Source organism: Eurosta solidaginis, chromosome 3, assembly GCF_040869045.1.
Source record: "Eurosta solidaginis isolate ZX-2024a chromosome 3, ASM4086904v1, whole genome shotgun sequence".
Lineage (NCBI taxonomy): Eukaryota > Metazoa > Arthropoda > Insecta > Diptera > Tephritidae > Eurosta > Eurosta solidaginis.
Window position 1 is genome coordinate 156,016,366 of NC_090321.1, and position 12,341 is coordinate 156,028,706.

General features: G+C 41.5%; 1 long non-coding RNA gene across 1 annotated transcript; it reads left to right on the forward strand.

Moving 5' to 3' along the window:
- Positions 1–7,738: 7,738 nt before the first annotated feature.
- LOC137246702 (uncharacterized) lies at positions 7,739–10,224 on the forward strand. The gene is made up of 4 exons (XR_010951652.1): positions 7,739–8,275; positions 8,331–8,617; positions 9,908–9,995; positions 10,076–10,224. It is a non-coding gene; the product is annotated as an uncharacterized lncRNA (long non-coding RNA).
- The last annotated feature ends 2,117 nt before the right edge of the window (positions 10,225–12,341 follow it).

Below are 12,341 nucleotides of genomic sequence, written 5' to 3' on the forward strand. Positions count from 1 at the left end.
GTTATCGAAATGAAGTTGACTCTGTAGGATCAAACCGGAACAGGAGGTTATAAGATGTAATTCGCTGACTGTCTCGTTGCAAAAGGGGCATTGGCTAGGCGGATGCCTTTGTAGTAAATGTGCATTTGTAATTAGTATATGCCCGATTCGAAGGCGAGTGTAAGGCGTAATATAGTTGGCAGAAATCTGATTTGAATAACTAGGCTTACTGTGGGTAGGATTAACTCTGGAATAGTGATGGGTGTAGGTGACCCAATCTGCCTCTATTTTAATTTTCCTCTGCTGCTTAATGAGTCTGAGAACATCGCTTTTGCAGATTGATATTGATGTAATTGTAGGAGTCATTTTCAAATCTTTGGCAGTAATATCAGCAAATGTGTTACCACTTATGTGCGAATGCCCTGGTACCCACATTATCTTAATCTTATTTGGGTGGGCCATTCAAATATTACGAATTCCTTTAATAATATGGTTTGCGTTATTTATTTTGTTAATGGCATCAAAGCAGGACATGCTATATGAGCATATAGTGAATTTTCCATTTGCCTTGGAGGCATACTGAGTGGCAAGTAGAATCGCAGTAGCTTCAGCAGTAAAGATGGAACAAAAGCAAAATAGTAAAACATATGAAATTGGATCTCCGTTTGCTTTCGAACCATCGGTGAAAATCAATTGCCAATTGGTAGATTTAAGGTGATCGGTAACCTCCAAAAACCGGAATTTGTATTCAGCTATTGAAGTGTTAGATTTTCGCAGGAAAGTTAAATCCTTAACTAGACACGATTCGTTAAAAGTCCAGAGAGGATGCACACTGGAACGTTGAGTAGGCATGATGATGGGCAGACCATTGGCTTTGGCGAAGGAAGCGCATTTGTAGATGGTGGAAGCAACTTTTGGTTGACGTGTCCGAGAAGCATTGCGAAAATCATTTTGAAAATGTTTGGAGTCAATGTAAGCTTCGTGTAAAGTTTGCTTATACTGTCCGTCATATTATCGAATAGCGGAGGCACCCCAGACTCAGCCAGGATATTTTTAATAGGTGAAGTAGGGAAGGCATGTAATGATCTCCGTATTGCGGTGTGATAAGGAGCAGCCAGCATTTTGAGATTATTTTTAGCGTGATGACCATAAACTTCTAAACCGTAGTTGATAGTTGATAAGATAAGCGCCGTAGTTACATTGATAAGGAGTTGCGGGGTGATAAGCGAGCGTTTACAAGATAAATATTTAACAATGTTTAACTTAGAGAATAGTCTATCCCTAACGTATTTACAATGTTGTTTAAAGGTGTAATTAGAATCAAATATTAATCCTAGAAACTTAAGACTATCACTATAAGGAATATTTACATTATCAAAAAGCAATGAGGGGGTATTGCAATTACGTTTCTTATAGATATGAAGAAGCTTTGTTTTACTAATGGATATTGAAGCGCCAGTGGAGAGGGACCAGGAGGAGATACGGGCAAGGATATCGGAAAAGTTTGCAATAACGGAGTCTAGGTGAGAGGTTTTGGAAAACAATAGAACATCATCTGCGTAAAGCAGGTGGGAGACTTTAGGGAAATCGGAAAAACTAGAACTAAGTTCACCAAAAGCTACGGTGAATAGGATGACTGAAAGAGGTGAACCTTGAGGAGTGCCATTGTCTAGGGGGAGGATGGGGGATCGGTGGTTCGAAACAATCACGCTGATCTTCCTGGAGGATAAGAAGGATTTAATAAAGTTGTAGATTTTTGGACCAACTTTCCACTTGTTGAGTTGTCGCAGTACCACTTGGATACCGATTCTGTCAAAGGCTTTAACAAAGTCAAGTGAGAGAAGAGTAACATGATTTTTGCTTCAGAGATAAGATGACCGAGATGAAGGATAGCATCCCTTGACCTTGTTTAAAAGCAACCTGGTTCGGATGAATTAGTTTGTTTTTGTGAACGTACCAAGCGAGTCTGGTTGCAATCATTTTCTCCATCAACTTACCTAAGCATGGGAGTAGGGCAATGGGAAGGTAGCTGGTAGCTTCAAGTGGGGGTTTGCCAGGTTTTAGGATGGGGATCACGGAACTAGTTTTCCAAAGGTGGGGGTAGTAGCCAGAATTGAAAATGTTGTTGTAATGATCGAGCAGACGGGACTGAAGGGATAAGGGTAGGTGTTTAATAATAGGATATGATATTTTGTCAAAGCCAGGTATTTTGCCTTTGACTGCTGAGAGTGCTGATTGAAGTTCAGACACTGATAAGTTGGCTTCTAAATGTTTGGCAGAAGGGGATAAGGAAAGAGGACGAGTTCTATTGGAGTTAAGCAAGGAAAGTTTACCTGCGACAAACTCTGGAGGGAAATTAGATTCGGAGGAAACAGAGGAAAAATGGTTGGCAAGTTCTAAGGCTATATCCTGAGGATAGAGTAGATTGCCCCGAGGGGAGTTAAGGGAGGTTTTATTGGAGCGGGAGGAAAGGCCTGTAAGTCTTTTAATGTCCGACCATATTTTTTTGTGTCCGATGATGCAGAAATATTGGAAGTAAAATCTTGAAAGGAGCGAGTTTTAGCAATTTTAGCATTGCGTCGAAAAAGAGGATTCTGTTTTTTATAATGCATAAGGTTAGAAGAAGTAGGATTACGTTTAAATTCATGCCATGACTGTTGTTTTTTATCCCTTAATAACGAAAGTTCATTATTCCACCACACAGGGGCAGGCCTGATAGGTTTCGTAGTAGTTAGAGGAATGGATATGTTCGCTGAGGAACGAATGATTTTGTGGAGATTGGAAGTTTCCTGGTTTATGTTGGATGAAAAGGAGAGGGAGGAGGAGAGGGATTCACAGGATTCGCTAAATTTTTCCCAGTCGGCAAGGTTAGTTTTAAAAACGAGTCTGGGTTTGAAATAAGTTGATGGGCGATGGGTATGGATTTTGGTAAGAATTGGGAAATGGTCACTGCCATGAAGGTCATCGATTAGGTGCCAAGACAATTTAGAGGAGAGGGATGAGGAACATATAGTGAGGTCTATGTGGGTAAAAGTGGAATGAGTGGAAAAAAAGAGTAAGAGATCCGTTATTTAGGACGAAGCAGTTGGAAACTAAAATAGTCTTCAATCGCGCGCCCCTTGGAGTTATCCGAGGCTGAGCCCCAAAGATCGCTCCAAGCGTTAAAGTCCCCAGATATGATAAAAGGATGGGGGAGGAAGGGATTAGGTTATTGAAATCTGTAGATGTTATTGATTGAATAGGAGGTGAATAGGCACAGACAATTGTTAATTTATTTGGGGTTTGGAGCTCAATTGCCACCGAGGAGATTGTGGAATGAGGGAGGTAGGATGAATGGGGTAGGTTCTTTTTAACAAGGATGGCAATTCCTTGTTTACTGGAGGTTATGTGAGGATGGTTATAAAAGTGACCTATGTAAGCAGAAGGGGTGGGAGGGGTAACGTTAGCAGCGGTGTGAGTTTCGTTTAAAAGAACAAAAGAGGAGTTATGAGTTTTAATTAATATCTCAAGATTAACGTAATTGTTTAAATATCCGTTCATGTTCCATTGAATAAGAGACATAACCATGAAAAATGGAAAGAAGAGAAAAAAAAGTGACTTTAAGAGTTGGGGTTTGAGGTTTTGGGAGAATTAGAGACAAAATCTGGGTCTATGTGAGGGGAGGGGAGAGGGGAGGTATCCATCATAGATGGAGGGAGTGGGGTAGAGTCCAGTGGACAGGGGGAGAAGGGGTGCCTAAGGGGGAAGAGTATTGGGTGTTTCCCTGTGTAAGTATAGTTGTGTTAGAAGATTCAGTTTTAGGTGTGGTAATATTGACATTATTAATAGAGGATTTAGCTATATTAGCAAAAGATTTTGGGTTTGGAGTAGAAGGTAGTTGATCTTTGTATTTTTGTACGGCTTCCCTACTACATTTGTTTACGGTTTTAATTTTCAAGATTTCTTTAGTTTGTTGAAATTTAGGACAAAGGTTTGAGTAAGATGGGTGATCGGCGAGGCAATTGGCACACATAACTCTAGTACAATCTGATTCTGTATACTTTAAATCATCTGCATATAGAAGGAAAGAGGACGAAAAAAAAACAAGAACCAATATCATTTATAAAAAGCACAAACAACAAAGGCCCGAGAATGCTACCCTGAGGAACTCCAGACGTTGCATTAAAAGGTAGGGACTTGCAGCCCTCGATTTCAACACATAGAGACCGGTTCGATAGATACGATTTTAACCAAGATAAGAATACAGCGTGAAATCCAATATACTCAAGTTTAGATAGTAAGATTTGATGTGAAACTTTATCAAAAGCCTTTGAGAAGTCGGTATATATGGTATCAACCTGGCAGCCATCCTTAAATGCAGAGATACAGAAATCAGAAAACGACCCTAGATTAGTGACAGTAGAGAGACCAGCAACAAATCCATGTTGACGCGGGTCAATTACCCTTTTAATGATAAAATACAACTTCTCCTTTATGATTTTTTCGAAAAGCTTTGAGCATACTGTGAGTTTGGCAATCGGCCTATAGTTAGAGATGTCATTTTTATTACCAGATTTAAAAATAGGACAAATTGAGCTCCTTTTCCATCTATCGATAAAAGTTCCACAGGATAGAGATAAATTGAAGATATGGCAAATGGGAGCGCAGAGAGTTAAACTACAGTGCTTCAGAACAAAGGCGCAAAGGCCATCAGTGTCACAACTTAGCGAGGGTTTAAGGGAAAGCATAGCATTGCGAACATCATCCTCTGAGATAATGAGGGAGACAAAATCAATCTGATCACAAAGTCCCGAGCGCGAATGAAAGCCAGCCAAACCTACATTGGCATCACCAAAGTTAGATTTAAAGAATTCCGCAAAAAGCTCAACTGTTTCAGTTAGCGACTGGGAGCTTACCCCATTAAAGGTCATACAGATCGCAATATTCGTTGAACCACGTTTGGAGCGGATAAAGTTCCAAAGGGCTATTGGCTTTTCTTTAAGCTCATCTTCGAGCCTACGCATGTAGCGATTATAAAGAAATTTATCGAGAACATTAAACTGCCGCACACTATTAATGTACTGTTCTCTAAGGGAAATGTTTTCCCTATTTGCCTTATATAATTTATTGAATTTGTTACGCTTGTTTTTCAACCTCTTAAGCGTTATGTTATACCAAGGTAATTTATGCAACCTAGGCCTAAAACGAGGCACTGTACTATGAAATATCTCAGACAACTTCGATAAGAAAAGGTCATAACACATGCTGACGTCATTAGAGAGAAATATATTTGCCCAGTTAAGTGCAAGTAAGACATTGTTCAACTCACTGAAATCAGTAAGTCGAAAGTTAAAAGGAGAGTTATCCAATGGCGTCAGCGTAGGGATAGCAGCAAAGGTATTTAATTGAATGACAAGCGGTAAGTGATATCTATCGGATGGACACACAGGAAGAGTACTCTCAGAGAGATCAAATATTAAATTCTCATCGACAAACACTAGATCAAGCAACCTCGAAAGAGTATTAAATAAATTATTGATTTGAATCAAATCGCAACTTAAAATATTATCTATAAGATTGATTTCATAAGAACGGGTGACATTCGTAGGAGTTAGAATACCATTACATTGAAAGTCTGTCCAAACAATATTAGGCAGATTGAAATCACCAAGTATGCAAAAACTCGCATCAGGGTGGCTTTCGCATAGATTGACGATGTTCTCGACATGAGATGAGTATAAGGAATCACCACTGTTCGGCGGTATGTACGAGCAACATATGAAATTTGAACTAGAGGAACTGGAAATACAGACGCACAGCTGATCTAGTAATGAATCATGATGTAGAAGTTGAAACCTCGATGAATGCAGGTTTCTGTTAACTGCAATCAACACTCCACCCCCTTTCTTTTGACCAGTTTTCACGGAGTCTCGATCTTTCCGGAAGGTTAGGAATAACTTAGAGTCAAAGTATTCTTCATCAAAGAAGTCTTCATTGAGCCACGTTCCCACAATGACATAAACGTCATAGTCCATACGAGACGAAGACAAAAGAAAATCATTAGATTTGGTGCGCATGCCGCCGACATTTTGAAAGTAGACTCTCAAACGTGCATTCGATGAGCAAGTGTGGATATTATGATTGTTGTTGAGTTGATCATTACGTGAACCTACGATACCGATGGGTTTTCTCCGATTTTTGGAAAAAACCGAAATGGCTTGATAGTGACATTAGAGGGCCACAGAGCAGGATCAAATAGCTTATTATAATCTGCTGAGCGCACACGAACTTTAAACGAAACTCTCACCAAAGAGTTGATGTCAGCATCCCTCCTTACTAACTTAAAACAAGCCAACGCTGATGTATCAATTTTGATATGCTCGGATATATATTTAACACCACCGTGGTGTGATGGTAGCGTGCTCCGCCTATCACACCGTATGCCCTGGGTTCAACTCCCGGGCAACGCAACAACAAAATTTTAGAAATAAGATTTTTCAATTAGAAGAAAATTTTTCTAAGCGGGGTCGCCACTCGGCAGTGTCTGGCAAGCGCTCCGATTGTATTTCTGCCATGAAAAGCTCTCAGTGAAAACTCATCTGCCTTGCAGATGCCGTTCGGAGTCGGCATAAAACATGTAGGTCCCGTCCGGCCAATTTGTAGGGCAAAATCAAGAGGAGCACGACGCAAATTGGAAGAGAAGCTCGGCCTTAGATCTCTTCGGAGGTTATCGCGCCTTACATGAAATATGGATCCATTTATATGGTACAAAAACATCCAGCTCAGCATTGTTATTATTGCCATTAACATTTAATTCGTTTGGAGCACGTGCGCTTCGAATAACTGTGGTAGGAGCCTTAGGTGATTTGCTAGTAGGGCAAGCAGTGACAGTGGCATATGATAGAGTATTTACAGACTCACTATTAGTAGCAATTGTCGAATAATTAGAATGAGTAATAACAAATCCGCTCTGTATGGAATCGCCCGCTGGGGGTGCAGAACCTTTCGATCTCACCTTATTTTTTGTTGACGTATTTCAAGAATTGATTATGTTAGATGTCAGAGCATTTGACAATGATGATTGTGTAATAGTTGCAGGTGAAGAAGTAAATGCATTATTAATGTTGGTTGTAAGAGCATTTGTTTGTTTTGTAATTCTCTGAATAATTTGAAATTAATGTATTTAATTAGAACAATTGCAGAATACATACATTTGTCAAAAAAAAAAAAAAAAAAAATGGGACTTTGTAGATTTTTATGCTGATTCCAACGGTAATTCTGCGTAGAACACCTTTCTGCATATGCGGCCTTCGGACGCGCTTATAAAAAATAACCCTGGGCTACGCCATGGCAAGTCCGGGTGTGTGGTATAACCGTGGCTACCGCCACGGTGATGTCCTTCTGCGTAGTACACCCTTCTGCGCAGCACCCCAAATAATATTAGACTACAAATTATTAAGTGTTTTACAAAAACAAAATATATTGATAGTGTATGTTTGTTTGCATTTATGTCGACGTGCCACCACCTTATAATGTTCTATCAAGATAAAAAGATAATATTGCGGAGCTGGCAACACTATTCACCACTTCATTTGTTTTCGTTTGTTTAATAGCAACAACGAAAAAAGCGACAATAGTACCGACATGTTTTCCGCGAATAAATTTTAAACGAGATACAAAATATAGTTTCTGCTTTCGGATACTGAATCTTGAGGCAAATACGCGTCTTTTGATACCGCTATCGACATGTGCGACCCGAATTTTAAGTGCAGGACTTAAGTTGAAATGTCACTAAATTTGGAAATTAAAAAGCTTATATTTCATAAACTAAGGCCCGGTTTCACCAACTCGACTTAACTTAGTTAAGTCATATTTTTTAATTTTTCTGTTTCACCACCAAAGCTTAGCTAAGTCGCAAATTAGCCTACCTGTTAGCTGGCTTATTCTCGACTTTCAACAGTGTTGCTGTAGTACAAATTTTGAGTTGAATTAAATGGCACTATTTATACTTATTTCATTATGCAAATATAGCAACCCCGCTATTGTTGACATCTGTAATTTCTCTGAAGAGGCTTATTTGTATTCTCGGTGGAAAATTTGTAAAAAAATTAATGGATCTTCGAGATTCTGGTGAAAGTGATTGCGATTTTGAAGCTCTGCAGGTAATCGTGCTTCGACGAAAAAGAAAAATTAAAGAGCGTCCTGACTTGTTTCATTATTATAACGATGTTGACTTTCGCGAACGATTTCTTATGTGCAAAGGTGCTGCTTGGTTGGTTTTTTCTTTAATGAAAGACAAAATTTATCTTGAAGCTCGGTAAGTTTACATCATATTTTATAAATGTTGCCCTAAATTACTTCTCCGTTTACAGCAACAACGCAATGCAGCCACACCAAATATTTTTCATCGCACTCCGGTTCTATGCTCCAGGATCTTTTTAGCAAATTGTGGCAGCCCTTTCCGGAGTTTCAAAAGCAAGTGCCTCACATGCAATTACGCTAGTTTCCTACCATCTAGTATCCTTGCAACCAGATTTTGTGAAATTTCCTCAAACGAAACAGGAGCGCTTGGAAACACAGGCTGCTTTTAAAGAAAGGGCAAATTTTCCGCGTGTAATTGGGGCAATGGACTGCACCCATGTTAAAATCAATTCCCCAGGTGTATATGCGTGAATAGCAATTGGAAAACAATATCTCTATATTTATTTATAAACGCTTCCCAAGGCAGCCGGTGCTGTCCGGCTTCATTTCAGTCTAATCCCATTTAATTTGTTGCGTCCTCCCAGCAGATCCTTGCAGCGGGGTAAAAGTTTAGTTGAGGGGTCGACTGCTAATACGCTACCAAAAATATCGAGAGAATATGCGAATAATCTCGAAAATAATAATCCGAAGGCGGAAAATAAAAATTGTATCTCAGTTCTGAGATATTTGCAGTTGAAGTGGGCGATTTTCATGTGGTTGTTGTAACGTTGTGTACCCACAAAAAAAAGTTGTGAACATAAGTGTTTTGCGCGGATATAGTTTTGGTCTACAAACCGGTGTTGGACCCACCCAGGGTAATTTTTTATAAGCGCGGCCGAAGGCCGCCAATACAGAGAGGTGTTCTGCGCAAAAATACGTTGGATCCCACCCCTGGTTTCGGAGGAACCCGCGGGAAATATTTCTGTTTTTCGTTAATATCTTTTGAACGAGTTAAAATTCTTACTTTCGGCCTTAGGATTATTAATACTGATGTCAAGACGCGTCGTTTGACACCTCTCGATATTTTTGGACGCGTATTAGCGGTCGACCCCTCAACTAGACTGTTACCTGCAGCGGGACTGCGCCATACTCCTGCTCCGGGAAGGTATCGAACCCTAAGGGCGCCCCGTAGTCTACGCCTCAGCACCCCTCACTACCTTTCAGCAGCTCTGCTGCTCAACAAGCCACGCCCCACGGCGCCACCAGCTCATACGGCCGCTTCCACTCATGACTACAATCTCCGTAGTTGAGTTGGTAGCAATGCCGAGCATCAGAAACCGCCCCGTCTTCTTCTCCCCTCTTGGAACCAACGCTTTTAATAACCCTCATTCATACGGCTGAGTTCTCAGGTGCCGTATTTCCTCAAAATGCTTACGGAGATGACTCCTTAAGCCCCTAGGCGGTGTTGGCTCATCAATCAGATGTCTGTTGGGATGCTCAGGTTTCTGGGTATTCAACAGGAACTGTTTGGTTAGCATCTCATTTCTCTCCCTGATGGGGAATATTCTCGCCTCATTATGTAGATGGTGTTCTGGGGACAAAAGAAGGCAGCCCGTGGCGATTCTGAGAAAAGTATTTTGGCAGGCCTGTAGCTTCTTCCAGTGGAGTCATTTTTAGGCTTGCCGACCATATGGGTGACGCGTAGCACGTAAACTGCTGGCCAATTGCTTTGTATGTAGTAATGAGCGTTTCTTTATCTTTTCCCCAGGTACTGCCAGCAAGGGATTTGAGGATTTTATTACGGCTCTGGATTTTCGGGACAATTGCGGCTGCGTGCTCACTAAAATGTTGCATCTGTGAGTGAAGAATAAATAGCACCAGCGAACAAAAACTATTTTTTTTAACATACTAAACATTTATTTTATATTATTTCCAGGCGAAGAAGATCAAACTTATGTGCAATGGAAGTGGCTGCAAAAAGGTACATCAAAACGCTGCTAATGCGGTCATTGGTTAAAATTGGTTGAGAAAGCTCCTGTATAAACTTATTACTTTTAAATAAACGCAAATATATTTTTATTAAGAAAAAAGTAACCACATAAATTCACAAATAATAATAATAATTTAATACTTTATAAACACTGTAATTTATGTTGATTATATTTAGTGACTGCTTCCCAAGGCAGTCGGTTCTATGTACCGGAGCGATTCGGGATTTTTCTGGCGAAGGACTGTCATTTCAGTGTAACCCCATTTAATTTGCTGCGTCCCTCCCACAAATTTGCATCCTCCCAGCAGCTCCTTGCAGCGGGACTGCTCCATTTTCTCTTGCTCTGGGAAGGTATCGAATCCAATCCGGGTCCGCCTCCTGACCCCGGTCCTGAGAAATGCTTTTGCTGCGTCTGCCGGAAAGGAATATTTTTAGGACGGTCATACTCTGTTCAGTGTGTCTCGTGTAAGGGATGGTTGTATCGGACAGGTTGTTCTGGGCTTGATCCCAAAACCCGACGTCCACGTAACTTTTATAAATCTTTTGTGGCTCCTTGCTGTTCACGTCCAAGGGCATACCGTAGTCTACGCTTTAGCGTCTCCGCGACGGCAACCCCCGAGGGGTTTCATTGCGCCATGTTGCCAGGTCGCAAACCCCAATCTACCGGGTACCCCAATGCTTGCCCAAGGACGCCCAGTCCCAGGGCAACAACAGCAGTTGCGTCCTGGCCTTCCTCAACCCAGGCGTAGTCACCCGTCACTTACTCCCAGAGTGGCGCATTGCTGCGATTCAAGAGACTAAACTCACAGCAAGGTCTGCAAACCTGTTCTGGGTATAATGTCCACAGAAAAGATCGCATGAGCGGAAATGGAGGCGGCCTCACGTTTATCATACACCACTCTGTGCAATATCATATATTTGATCCTGGCATCGACCGCTGGGACAATGTCTTAGAACGTCAAGGCCTTTCTGTCCGGTCAGGCGATGCAAACCTAGAAATCATCAACATCTACATCCCTCAGCGCCTTACTCACTGCCAACAATCGCATTATCTTAGCCGACTTTAATGCCCATCACGATCTATGGCATTCAAATTTGCGGGCGGACAGTAGGGGTGAGATGTTGGCTGATCAAATAGAAGAAACGACGTTCTGCACAATAAACGTAGACGCCCCCACACGTATGGTAGGAAGCTGTCACAGCTCGCCAGATATCTCAATCGTGAGCGCAGAACTCGTAAACTGCGTCAACTGGCAGCCGATGGTAACATTCGCATCCGACCACCTGCCCATACTTATTTCGCTCGAGCGTACCGCCGACTTCATCGTCACTGAAAAACGCACTTTCATAAACTTCAAAAAAGGAAAAATGGGAAGAATATAAATGCTTTACAGACAACCGCTTTGCTGCCCTCCCTATCCCGACTGATTCCCGCCAAGGGGAGCGTGCCTTCCGTAAGGTCATTGAATCCGCCTCGGCACATTTCATTCCCGCCGGGAGAATTCCCGAAATCCAGCCCCACTTCCCGGCGGACCAGGTGGACCGCAAATTATCTGGGTGGTCGGCAGGCATCGGTGCAATTTAGAAACGAAACATCAAAACCAAGAAGAATTAAACAAGGGGTGCCACAGGGTGGTGTTCTATCCCCTCTTTTGTTTAATTTCTACATATCTAAGCTACCTTCACCACCAGAAGGAGTCACTATCCTTTCATACGCCGATGACTACACAATAATGGCCACAGACCCAGGCCCACAGATCGATGAGCTCTGCAACAGAATAAACGGCTACCTCCCTGATCCCGACTAAATCTTCCGCGACCTTATTTACAACATGGACTTCCCAAATGTCGACCATTTTGAACATCCACGCCGATGGCACTACGCTACCGACTGTCCTACACCCCAAAATCTTGGGTGTGACGTTTGATCAGGATCTACATTTTGGTGAGCACGCAGCCGACATTGTTCCGAAAATCCAGAGCCGTAATAAAATCCTCAAATCCCTTGCTACTCGATACAATCATAAAGCGTGGGCCTGGCCCTAAAGAGCAACCAACTATGCTTTGTATTTAGTTTTTTGCAACCATTCTTTTTAGGTAAGGGTAATCGCTATGTTAATTGGATGTGGCTGGAAAAGGGTGCACCCAAACGGTGTGAATGTGGATTTTATTTCCAATTAAAGGAAGTAAAACCAATTTAAAAAGAATTACA